Source organism: Eubalaena glacialis, chromosome 7 (assembly GCF_028564815.1).
Source record: "Eubalaena glacialis isolate mEubGla1 chromosome 7, mEubGla1.1.hap2.+ XY, whole genome shotgun sequence".
NCBI classification, from domain to species: Eukaryota; Metazoa; Chordata; class Mammalia; order Artiodactyla; family Balaenidae; genus Eubalaena; species Eubalaena glacialis.
This window is the reverse complement of record NC_083722.1, coordinates 86607712-86620888: the sequence shown is the minus strand read 5'-3', so window position 1 is coordinate 86620888 and position 13177 is coordinate 86607712. Positions and strand designations below refer to the sequence as shown.

The 13177-nt window shown below is 42.8% G+C and overlaps 1 protein-coding gene and 1 pseudogene across 1 annotated transcript in view; both read right to left on the bottom strand.

Annotated features, from left to right (window-relative positions):
- SYNPR (synaptoporin) overlaps positions 1-13177 on the bottom strand; it is a 295505-nt gene that overhangs the window by 70837 nt on the left and 211491 nt on the right. The gene's annotated exons all lie outside the window — the stretch shown is intronic.
- LOC133094777 (TM2 domain-containing protein 2-like) lies at positions 509-1152 on the bottom strand (annotated as a pseudogene).

Here is a 13177-nt window from a genome sequence, read left to right as displayed (position 1 = left end):
ATTTATTCTGCAATTTAAATTCAGAAAGTCAGAATTTCAGTGTGTATTAAAATCCATCGCCGTTTCTACTTCTGCTGAAGATTTTCATTGGCTCAGCTTCCGATCTCCACCGCATGAGGACTCAGGGTCACAAAAGACACAAGGCTAAAAATATTCACTTTACTTATCCTGTTGGGTCCACTTGCTCCAAAGGATTGATTATACAGCAGCGCACAGAAATAAAGAGTATGGAAACCCTTCTGCAGCTTATAAGTTAATCACTATGCTTTCTATTTTTTGTACACGAGGAAAGGTACAAACTTGATACCCACAATACTGTTTGCTTGTCATTTCTAGTCTGCAAGGTAAAGTTTGGGTTGAAAATCCACAGTCCAAAGAAACTTCCCTCGCCAAAGCCATTCCCTCCAAAGAGGAAGGCAATGGTCAGGACTGATAACAAGGAAGAGTTCTGAGCCTGTAGAGATGAATTCAGGAGAGTTGCCTCCCTGGGTCACGGCAGCAGCTCTTTTTAGTAAACAGTGCACTAACTGCTGCCATCACTTGGCGTCAGCCCTCCAGGAATAAGCAAAATAAGGTCAACAAACCACCAAATCCCAAGTCCTCCAAGTGTCAAGAGCTTCCCTACTGCTGTGCCAGCGTGTCCCAGACAGAAACGATCTACTCCAAAACATCCCAGGAAGAAGGAGTCGAGCAAAATGCTTATGAAGTACTGTCCAGTACACTTTATACAAGGTTTATTCTCTCGTAGGAAGGTCCTAGGACTGGCACATTCGATTCCGTCCAGGGCGCGGCATTGGACGGAGGTGTGTTCCGCATCACTGTAGGCCTGACCACCGAACTTGAGACAGCCATAACCAAGTTACTGGGATGCCGTTGCATTTCCAACATGGTCCACTGGGTCTTCACACTCTATAAATTCATCAGGTCGGTAAGAGCAAAGGATGACTGGAGGTTGGGGTCGCCATAGTCCCAGCTCGCAGAGCCGGTGGAGCCCTCCGGGTGGGCGGCGCCAGCGGAGGTGGGCTCGGGCTCGGCGGTACTGTTGTGCCAGTGGCTCCGAGAGACACAATGCAGCAGAAGGAGATTCCCCATCAGCAAAGCCGCCTGGCCGCAGAGAAGTAACTCACTCACCGGGCAACCACCCAGCACCATCTTCCCGGGCCCAGTGGCGGAGAGCCGGCCTCAACAGCAAACCCCGGCCAGCACCGCTGACCCAAGCCCCGCCTGGTCAGGCCTCTCCAAACAGCCCCCCATAGATATTTTTTTCACTGTGCCCTGTGAGCTCATTTCCCTATATTATTTGCTGCTATTCTGCCTGGTGTTCCCTCTGTCCAGAATGCCTTGGCCCCCAATTCTGCCTGTTGAAATCTTTCCCATTCTTCAAGGCCCCATGCAAATTTCTCCTCTTCAGAGAAGGGTTTCCTGATTACCTCCAGAGAGACAAATGCTATCCTTCTGTGGTCTCTTTGGCCCTTTTGTATAGCATTGAACACATTTTGATTTCTACTGTCATAGTGCCCATGGTTATCTCCGAGGTTCACCTTTGAAAATGGGATTGGATTCTATATCTCACTTACCCCCCCGTCACACTGAGCTCATAGCTGATGTTCAGTAAATGCCAGATGAACTGCACCTCAACACTGCAAGAGACTGCAGTTGCAGGTAGGCCAAGTTTATCATTCAGCATCCTGATTCGGGTGACTAGATGATATTCCCCTTACTTCTCGGCTTGTGCTTCTTTCTTTGTTTCCCGATCTGCCTCTAGACCAGTGTTTCCCAAACGCCAGTCATTCTCACCACTCTCATGAGTCATATCACATCTGTGGATCACTTATGCTTCCACTTACTTAATATCTTTCTTTAAATTGATTCCTCTTCTCCTGACACTAACTCATTTAAAAAGTAGACCATTTACCTCGAATTAAAAGTCTAGTATCACTTGCCTTTAATAGAAGATAAATATACATATGAATACAATGAGAATAAAACCTTATTGAATTCACTCATTTGATGAATATTTATTGAGCATTCACTCTGTACTGGGCACTGTGCTAGGAGCTGGGATACGGCAATGAACAAGTCCCAGCTCTTTGGGTTTACACTCTATCAGGGAAAATGGAAAATGAACCGCCAAACAGTAAATACACCACAATAAAAGCTATAAAGCAAATGAAGCAGGGCAAAGAGATGGAGAGGAAGTAGGGTACTATTTAGATAAAGAGGTCAGGAAGGGCCTCTCTGAGGAGGTGATATTTGAGCAGAGACCGGGAAGAGCACATCAGGCAACTATATGGAGGCAGAGGCTTAGAGAGTGCAGGTAAGAACAGACATCATGGTCCAGAGAAGGGAATCGCTCTTGATGGTATCTTAAGGCCTCTATGGAGGTGGATTTTATCTCAAGTTCTGGAGGAGGGGAGTGTGGCTGGAGTGTACTGAGGGAAGGGAGGAGCACCAGGAAATGAGGTCAGAGACAGAAGCAAGAACAACAGCATGTCAAGCCTCATGGACTAAGGCAATGACTGATTCATAAAGGGATGGAGATTCTAGAACATGCTACTGCGCTCTGGGAAATAACGCCTTTCGTTCAGTGAAGATCTGAGGGAAATCTCCTTCGGCCTCCTAACTGGAACATCGTTCTTGGTTCATGACCAAACCCTGCAGTCAGCAGTCTTGTCTCCAAGAGATGGGGGCATTTCAGGGGACCCAAAGGGTTCATTGCCTTCTCTCTGGTTCCCTACACTCTTCATCCCTTTTGGACAGTGCCTGGCACACAGCAGACACACCTTTATCCTTTGTGGAATGAAGGAAACGTGTATTGCTTCTGCCTTCCGGATTGTGTCTCTTTGCTTTGGATACTGCTACTCACCCCACCCTGCCAGAGTGAGCAGGGAAGAGAAATATCATCAGCAAACGCCACTGCCCTTGACTTCTCCTTCTAAAGCAAGGTTCTCAGTGAGGGCTGTCCACCAAAACCATGTGGAGAGTTTTGTCAAGATCTGAATGCCTGGGTCTCAGCTGCAGAGGTTCGGGCTTAACTGGTCTGGTGTAAGACCTGGGCATCTGTGGTCCACGGGTGACTCTAATGTGCTTCAGGCTGAGAACCACTGCTTAAAGGGAAGTAAGCATTTTCACCTCCATTTTCACAGAAGGAGAAATCAAGAATTTCAATTTTCTAGGCTTGCATAAAAACTAGTATTTTGAAGTGATATAGATACATGGGTGGGCAGGGAATAGGAACACACTAGATGTGAGATTCCCTGTACCAGGCATAGAATATTAAAGACAGTACGTAAAGTGCTTTGAAACAAACATGGATTTTGTCATAGTCAGTGACCGCAAAGATCTGTGAAAAGTGTTCAGATCAGAGGGAACGGCAAGTGCAAATGCCCTGAGGCAGTACTGTATTGGAGGAATTGCGGACCAGGGGAGAATGGTAAGAAATGAAGTCAGAGATGTTAATTTGATTCATTCCCTATTTATTACCTCAGCAAATGAGGTCTTTTTTCTTTATAAAAATTAACCTCCTGCATAAAGTCTCTTTATCCTATGCTACTCTCCAGATACATTCTGCATAGCTGGAATGTCCTTCACCCTTTCTGGTTTACCATATCCTAGTCTAGATTCTCTATGTCCTTCAAAGTTCTATTCAGTTGCCACCACCTTCAGGAAGCCTTCCGTGATCATTCCAGATGGACGCAATCTCTCTCCTCTGTAAACCACCACAGCCTATTCCTTTACCCTTCTAATGCACAGTAGCTCTCTTTGTCTTATTTATCTCTCCAGCCTGTTATGTACCCCCTACCCCCTGCCCCACTCGAAAAACTAGGTCCAGGTCTGAGCTCTCTGGAAGTCCCTTTCTCTTTGCTTAGTGCTAGCTCTGCATTATACACAAAACTAGGGCTCAGAAACGTTTATTGAAGAGTTAGCTATGTGCCTTCAATTCTCTTCAACAAGAACAGCAATCCAAACAACCTAAGCACATCTACACAGTAATTAAAGCAACAAACAAAACTGTATTGGCTCTCGGACTCTGAGTGCATTCTTGACTTTCCGACAATGGTTTCTGATCATTCACCTTTGAAAGAACATATTGCAGTTGAAACGAAACATATCAACCCAGACAGTTTCAGAAAAGCCAAGTCATTTGTTCACTAAGAAGGATCACGGTAGCCAGGAACGAAGACCACAAGGAAATGAAATGCTATCAGTTTCATCTATTTGAACAGTCACTTGGGAGTAGTGCAGAAGAGAACAGAAGGTGGCGAGATGAAAAAAAGAGAACAGAGAAAAAGCATTGTTGATATAGACAGTGGGTTGGCTTGCTGTGGTCAGCGGTGTGTGACTTTCTGTGGCCAACCTGATTTCTCCCATGCCTATGGATTCTCCCAGAAGGATTCCCTTTATGGTCAGGGACCCTAGTATTCAATGGTTGACAAAAACAGTCTTGTTTAACCCAACCACTACTGTGAAGAATGGTCAGCATCGTCCCTTTATCACAAATGCTGAAATTGACCTGTGGCCCTTGGAGGCACCATGGCCTTGGGAGTGAGGGTTCCAGCCTTGGGGCTGAATAGCTTGGGCTCCATTTCCAGCTCTGCCCACTTGCTGTGTGATCCTGAGCAATATTCAATGGTAATAATAATAATTCCTTCTTCATAGAGTTGTTTTGAGGGTGGGCCGAGTCCACATATGTAAAACACTTAGGACAGGACCACAGATACAGGTGGCATTCAGTACATGTTAACTCAGTATTCAGAGAGGTTAGGTCGCTTGTCTGAGGCTGGCAGGTGGTAGGGCTATGACTTGAATTTAGGTGTGTCTAAAGGAAAATACTTAGTAGTGATGGGCTAATGCAAATGGAGTTAGCAATGCACTTGAAAGTAGAGAATTGCTCTAATTTTGCTCCCATGCTCACCTGAGCATCACTGAATGGCCAGGGCATTTCCTTAGTACCTTCCTTTTCTTGTTTGTCCATGTTAGAGCCCTTTGCTGAGCAAGCAGGCCTCCAGGCCTGGGACACAGCTAGAGGCCTCCATAAACAAGGCTGTGTGTGCAAGGTGAAGTGGTGTGTCTGTTCCCTCCTCCAGATATTTCGAATCAAGAATTCAGGAATTTCAAGGTGTGGGTATTCCAGACATTATAGAATAATATAGGTGAGATAAAACTTATCAAGCAAAGATGAAGGTATGTCTCCTGATAAGTTTCCATTCATCCATATCCCCTGTTCCATCTCTCTAATATAGAGAAGGAGGATGGACTTAGTGGGAGAGGACATGGGTGATTCTTTGAGTTACCTGTGATCTGGGACTTTGATTTTGATGAAATATATATGCCACATGGTTCACAGAATCTCCGAAGATTCTGAAAGACCCTGGGACCACTGCTGCACTTGTGAAATCATATTGTTTGCAGCCCTCCCTCCTCAATCTGCATCATGAAGTCATTCCTTTCAGTATATGTGCATATTGTCACTCTTGCCACATTGCATCGCGCTCATTCATTTCCCTATTTGTCTTTTTTTCTACATTATGAGTGCTCAAGGGCACAGAATGTATCCAGCATACAGCAATGATTAGAATCTCTGGCTTTGGCGTTGGGTATTCCCAGCTAGAGCCCTCTCCCTTCTGACCCTGTTCAGATAAATGAAAATGTGTCTACAACCTCTATGTTTGGGGGCAATTTTAACCTGGAATAGATTGGTGCCCCCGAAGTTGCAAAATATGATGTGAATGTGCACGTTTCTATGGAGAATTCAAAGCTTCATCAGATTCTCAAATTGGGTGGGGGGAGGAGGGAACAAGGTTCCAAAAGAAGTTAAGAATTTCTCCTGTAATTAAATAAATTAAGTTTATGAAGTAACTCTGGGCTCTTCACAGTACTTTTTTTCTATAATAAAGAAAAAGGGATGCGATATCCTTGATGTCTACATTAGGAGAGGCAGTTTTTACATCCCTTTAATGCTTTTCCAGTACAGATTCACTTAGTGTATGATTTTTTTCTGTTTCTTAAAATATCTTTTCCTCCATGATCATCCACTGAGATCAAACTCAGGTTTGATCTCACCCTACTAAGCACTTGAAAGCACATGAACTCATTTAACCATTAGGATGATTCTCCAAGTAAACCTTACTATCCCCATTATACGGAAAAGGAAAATGAGACTTAGAGGTAAGATCAGTTCCAAAGCTGTCAATCTGTGCTGATAACCCCTACGCTATATTGTCCTCATCTTTGCTAGAGTCCTCAGTTTATGGATACAAGCTTGTCTAGTTCACTGTTTGGTTCCTAAACCATCTGCGGCTAGAGATGTCAGAATTCTCCTTAAGCATTCAGTCAATACATATGTAGAAAGATCACTCTAAAGCCCACAGTTTATTTTTCCTTTGACTCAGGACGTTAACATCCTCCAACAAGTAGTTCTTGTTTTGATAAACAGACTTTGCAAGGCAGGTTAAATGACATCCCATATATAACACTATTCAAAGCCTTCATGAATTTATATTACATTTTTAGGCAAAGAGAAAAAAGAATAATACATCAAGGATTCTAGTGAAAACATGACCTACAAGTAAAACAAGAGAAATGTTGCTTTCTAACACTTGGAAAGCCAAATGTGTACCAAATTGATATTTAAAGAGAAAGAAAAAATTGACAGAACATAAATAGAGCTAAGTGAGAGGCAGACTCTTCATGGCTTTTGGAACTCTGCTCTGAGTAGTTAAACTACAAAACAGAGTTATAGAGGGGAGTAAAGACCATGGTCTTTGGCATCAGGTAGAGATGGATTTGAATCTAGTTCAACTACAAAATGAAGGTGAAACTTCACTATCTTATACGATTGTCAAGAGAAAACAATGTCAGCACTGTATAGGTGGTCACTAAGCATTAATATTCCTTCTTCCTTCTTTACAATTTCTCTTCTGATTTGGCATAAAACCAGTGTAACTGCTTCCAGTGGGCGGTTCTTTAAACATGAATTTGCCTCTGATACAACTGATGTCCTAGGGATACAGGACCTCGCTGATGAGTCATGAGGAGCCCTGGACCATTCTTTAGAACCATTCTAAGAATCCAAGTGATATTTCCAAAGCATGTTCATCCAGAAAGAAGACCAATCCAGTGTTAGATGTCTAAGCTAAGGAAAGACCAGGAAAGAGACACTCTGACATGGGGTGTCCTTTTCTAACCCATCCAAGATGGGCAGCTTGAGTTAGTACCATTTTCTGGGTGTCTTTCTAAATAGCCAATGCTTACTAAACTTTTATATCCTTTGAACAGCAAATCTAACTTCAGAAATTTTTGTTGAAGAAATAATTATTTTTAAAAAACTATGCTGGCTATGTATAAAGGATGCTGATTGCAGCATTGTTTATTTTAGTCCAATTAATTGCTGGACTAGTTGTTGATTGGAAACCAACTAATTGTTCACCTGTGGGAACTGGTTAAATAAGTTGTGGTCCATCTGTATAAGAGGGGGGCCTGTGGTCATGAAGATGGGAAAAAAATGTAATTTAAATGTTCACAGTGCATTAAGTTTAAGCGTAAGTTAGAAAACATTATGTTCAGGTTGACCCTATTTTGTGTGTGAAAATAGATTAATATGACTATAGTATATATTATACACACAAAATTTGGAAGATGAAAACTCATGTCACATGTCTTCTCATCTGTGTGCTTTTCTGAATTATCCAAATTCTCTACAACAATTTTTTGTTGGTTTCGTAATAAAAACAGAAGTCATTAAAAAAATCTCTAAGACTGTGATCATTCACAATACACATTCTAGTGTCTCAATCCTCCCTTTTCGTTTTCCCAGGCCAAAAGCACATGGATATGCCTCAATTTCTGCTAACAGGCAACCTGGGAAAAAGAACTCAACTATATTTCCATTCTTCCATTTAAGGAAACATTGTGTTCATTATTCATACCCAGATGACTAAGAGAGAGAAAAGAATGAGAGAGAAAGAGAATATGGTGATGTGAGGCTTCAAGATAATAATTAGAACCATCCCACTTAGCACTGGGACAGCACCTCACATCTTCAAAGCTGTATCAGATGTTATCTAAGCAAAGCGAGGAAGACAATGACAAGAGTGGAGGATTTAATCTAAGAAGCAGGAGGGGGCCTTTGGATACTGAGGAGATGAAATTAACAGAGGGGCAGTAACAAGAGGGGCCAAGTGAGAAATTCAGTGCAAAGTCTGAGATATCAGAAGCTCATAGAGGGCTGAAAGCAAAAATCATAAATCGAAAAGATAGAGAAGGGGGGAAAAAGGAATGATGAAACTAGTAGAAAGCTGCTGGAAAATTTAACACCACCATATTGTTTCTAGAACCCCACATCATTAATCCATTTAATTATGCCTTGTAAATATTTGAATGCAGAACGATTCCTGCGACACTGCGACTCAGATAATTCCAAAAGCCTTAAACATTGGGCCTGCCAATAAGAATTACCGACGACATTTATCTCTGTTACAGGGAAAACATTAAACACACATCACAGACCCATGTTCTTGGGGGAAGCTTTAGAGCACGGCTGGCTCCTGCCCCATGACCCAATTTAAATGCACTGAGAAAACAAGCACATCAGAGGCTATCAAAAGAGCAAGTCATCCTAAAAGCAGAAGGTTATTCATCAGGAGCTCAAGGAAATGTTGAAATAGAAAAATGCTCATTTGGGACTCTGCAGTTCTTGGTTGGTCCAATTCTTATTTTTTTTAAAAATAAATTTATTTATTGTATTTATTTATTTTTGGCTGCGTTGGGTCTTCGTTGCTGCGCGCGGGCATTCTCTAGTTGCCGAAGCGGGGGCTACTCTTCGTTGCGGTGTGCGGGCTTCTCATTGCCGTGGCTTCTCTTGTTACGGAGCACGGGCTCTAGGCTCACGGGCTTCGGTAGTTGTGGCACATGGGCTCAGTAGTTGTGGCTCGTGGGCTCTAGAGCGCAGGCTCAGTAGTTGTGGCGCACAGGCTTAGTTGCTCCGCGGCATGTGGGATCTTCCCAGACCAGGGATCAAACCCGTGTCCCCTGCATTGGCAGGCGGATTCTTAACCACTGCGCCACCAGGGAAGTCCCCCAATTCTTATTAACACTGGTTTACATTCTCACTCAATTACTGGTCCCCAGTGGCTTTATCCTACAATAAATATCAATTATTCCAATTTAATAAGATCTGTGATCTGTTCCCTCGAAGTTCTACCCAGGGTAGGAAGACGAGAGGTAGATTTTGCAATGGGCCTTGATGAGGGGAGCAAAATCCAGAAGAGGGAGTGGCAGAAGCCAAGGCCATGCGTGTGCTGAAAAGCCGAAAGCCAAAGGCAGGCATTATACTACGGTCCAGCAGTTACCATAAGCAGAGATTTCTTTAGAGTTTTGCTCCATTTTCCATGATTTTCCATGACTTACTGTCTCCTTTAGCAGGTTTAAGGACAGGCAGTGATACACTACACATCCCCAAAACAGGCATCTCAACATCTGCTCTTCCTTTTTTTTTTTCCCCCAAAACATTCAAGCCTGCAGTTAAAATACAGCTGCCAATTACCAAGTATGAGCTTCCTGGCCCAACAGTAATTCACATACGTCAGAAGTCAGATGACAAGAAGTCCAATGCAGTAAATATACCTGTGTACTGTGATTATACCTGTATGCGTTATTGCCTTTTTTTTTGGTTTTGTTTTTAGTGCTTTACTGATCAAAAAGAATCAGATTCCTAGCTCTCTGCTTGGGATATTGTTCACTGCATTTCAATATTTGACTTGAAACAGTGAGGGTGGTGAGAGTGGAGGCATGGCCAGCTTGTGTCATCGTAGTGGACACCAAGCACGTTCTGAGCATTTTCAGCCGTTTGTGAATTAAATATAAAGGCCTTAATGCCTTACAGGGCATTGATTGAAAGGGGGCATTCAAAGGTCTCCACTGGTCATATCATGGTCTACTTTATCTGTCTTTTTTCCTCCTTCCCCCCTCCTTCCTTCCTTCTTCCCTTCCTTCCTTTCTTCCTTCCTCCCTTCCTTCCTTCCCTCCTTCCTTTGTCTACTTATTCATTCCTCTTATGCACAACCACTAAAAATCTATGATGCTATAGATCACCAGAGAGGATTCTGCCTAAGCCTTCACTTTGGTTTGTCTCTCATTTCACACTGGGTCTGCCTCTCTTCCATATATCCACTGGGAGCTGACTCTGAAGTATATACTAATTTCATCATTTGTTTAAGCAAAATGGCACTAGAAGATAAAAATCACAAAGCACATTCACAGAAATGGACACTGAAATGACTCCTGTGTGCTATATGGCTTTTGTGATCTGATCTAACATTCCTCTGTCTTCCCAGATGATTGACAGCTGGCCACAAGCCAAACGAAGTAGGGCAGGAGAACCAGTTGCTTTCACAACCTGTGTTTTAGTTTCCTAGGGCTGCCACAACAAATTGCCATTAACTGGATGGCTTAAAATAACAGAAATTTATTCTGTCACAATTCTGAGGGCCAGAAATCAGAAGTCAGGTGTCAGCAGGGTTGTTTCCTTCTAGAGGCTCTGGGGGAGAGTCTATACAATGTCTCTCCCCTAGCTTCTGGTGGCTGTTGGTAATTCTTAGCATTCCTTGGCTTGCAGAGGCATCATTTCAATCTCAGCCTCCGTCTTCACATGGCCTTCCCCTGTGTCTCTGTGTGCTCTCTTTTTCTGTACTTAATAAGGACACTCGTCATTGGATTTAGGGCCCACCCTAAATCTAGAATGATCTCATCTCAAGACCCTTAACTTAATTACATCTGCAAAGACCTTGTTTCCAAATAAGGTCACATTCACAAGTACTGAGGGTTCAGACTTGCACATATTTTGGGGGGGGGGCCACTATTCAACCCACTATGCCTATCCTTGTTCTATTCTCCATTGCACCCTCACATTACCAATGTTTAGAAAAAAATCAAAAGCAAGTCCTACGACATGCACAGAGATATATCGAAGGACACAACATTCAGTCCTCTTTGGAAGCAAAGATTGGAAACATCCTAAATGTCCATCAACAGGAAACACGGTTGAATGAGTTTGGTTCATCTACCCAATGGAATACCAGGCAGCTACTAAAAAGAACAAAGTAGGATTTGTATAAATTGAAATGAAAATATCCCCAAAATATGTTGTAAAGAGAATTAAGCAAATTATAGAACAAAATATATGTCACAAACCCATTCTAAAAAGCAAACTATAAACAACAAAGCCACACAATCCTCCTTTGGGGGAATTGCTTTGTTCCCATGTCAGTTATGTGATTCTGAGGAGAAGGGCTGCCAATCACAGCCTCTTGATCCCCTTTCCCTGCCATAAAGAGTAATCAGATCTAGACAATTATAGTATCCGATGCTGTTGACCATGGTGACAGGGATGGAGGTTGGCTGAAAACCAAGCTAGGCTACTCAGAAGCCTTCCAAGGATTTTTAAAAATTTTGATTTTGAGGAGAAAAAGTCTCTTGCCTTTTGGGCCCTATATTAGGTCTCTCCAGCTGCTAGAACAAATTAGCACAAACTTGGTGGCTTAAAAGAACACAAATTTATTATCTTATCATTATGTAGATCAGAAATATGATGCAAGTCTCAAGGTGTCAGTAGAGCCGTGTTCCCTTCTGGAGGATCTGAGGCGGGCCGGGGAGAATCCATTTCCTTGCCTTTTCCAGCTTCCAGAGGCATCCACTTCCTTGGCTCAGAGCCCCACTCTTCCATCTTCAAAGGTCAGTTGATGAACAACTTTAATTCCATCTGCAATTTTAATTCTCCTTTGCCATGTTAAGATAACATATTTACAGGTTCTGGGGATTAGGATGTCCACATTTTTGCAGGGAGATGGGGCATTATTTTGTCTTGAATCTAGAGCAAATCCAGGTCTGCAGATAGCTATCCTCCCCAACACCTGGGGAAAGCTAAGTGAGGGGGGAAAATGAGGCAGACGCACAGAAAGAGGACACGCCGAGAGAGAGAGAGAGAGAGAGAGAGAGAGAGAGAGAGAGAGAGAGAGAGAGAGATGAGAGAAAGAAAGACTAGCCTGTTGGACACCCTGCATCTGGCCATTCTTGAAGCTAATTCACCTCAATTAAGTATGATTATGTAAGCCAAGAGATTTCTCCTATTTCTCAAAAATTTTTTGAATTGGGCTGGTCTCATTTACACTTTAAAGAGTCCTAATTACTCTTGTGTGTGTGTGTGTGTTAATCATATATGTTTATATATGTCTAGAAAAATAGCAGAGAATAGAACTGAAGTGGTTGGTATGTGGTGGCTTTTATTTTATTTTCTTTGGCCGCGCTGCACGGCATGCAGGATCCTAGCTCCCCAACCAGCGATTGAACCCATGCCCTCTGCGGTGGAAGCGCAGAGTCTTAACCACTGGACTGCCAGGGAAGTCCCGGGAGCTTTCATTTTTTACTTAATATATCTGTATTATTTGAATATTGTACAATGGGCATCTATTACTTTTGTAATTTTAAAAATGAAGTAAAAATACGAGACTGTAACGTAAAAAGTAAGTTCATCCAGGGCTCCAAGGCCTAGTTAAAGAGCAAAATCCTCACAAGTTTCTCTTTCATCTGGTGCTTTTAAACAGTACCTGAGTCCATTCGAGAGCCCATAATTACAAGTTATTTCTTAGGCCCTGATAATATGCTTTATCCTTTAAGAAAAGCTATTTAGATGGGACCACAGATGATAAAAGGGCTATGCTCAGAGCGCAAACAAAGAACTTACTGGCTCATTTTTGGAGGCCTGACATGTCCCTGCCCAGGTCCACATGGCAGGCCTTGAAAACACAAGTCTGTCCTAGTTCTGTTTCTTGCCTCCTTGGACTATAAATACGTGCATTATAGGAATACAAGTGAAAAGAAAAGGAGCAGAAACAAATGCTTGCATTCCCCTTAGCAAAACAAAGGGACAAAAGCAGCCTCTATGCCAGCTGCATTAAAAAATGGGAACAGAATAGTTTGTTAAAATGTCACAATTAAGAGATCTGAAGAATTCTCCTGTTGGACCCAGCACAGTGGGAGTTAGTATGCTGGATCCAAATTCCCTGGTCTTCTTGTTACAAAACCTGATAGACAGAGAACCCTACACGCAGGGGGGCAGTGCAGTGTCCCTTCCTTAGAAGAGACCCTCTGAGCACCCCAGCCAGTAAGCAGAGGCATCAGG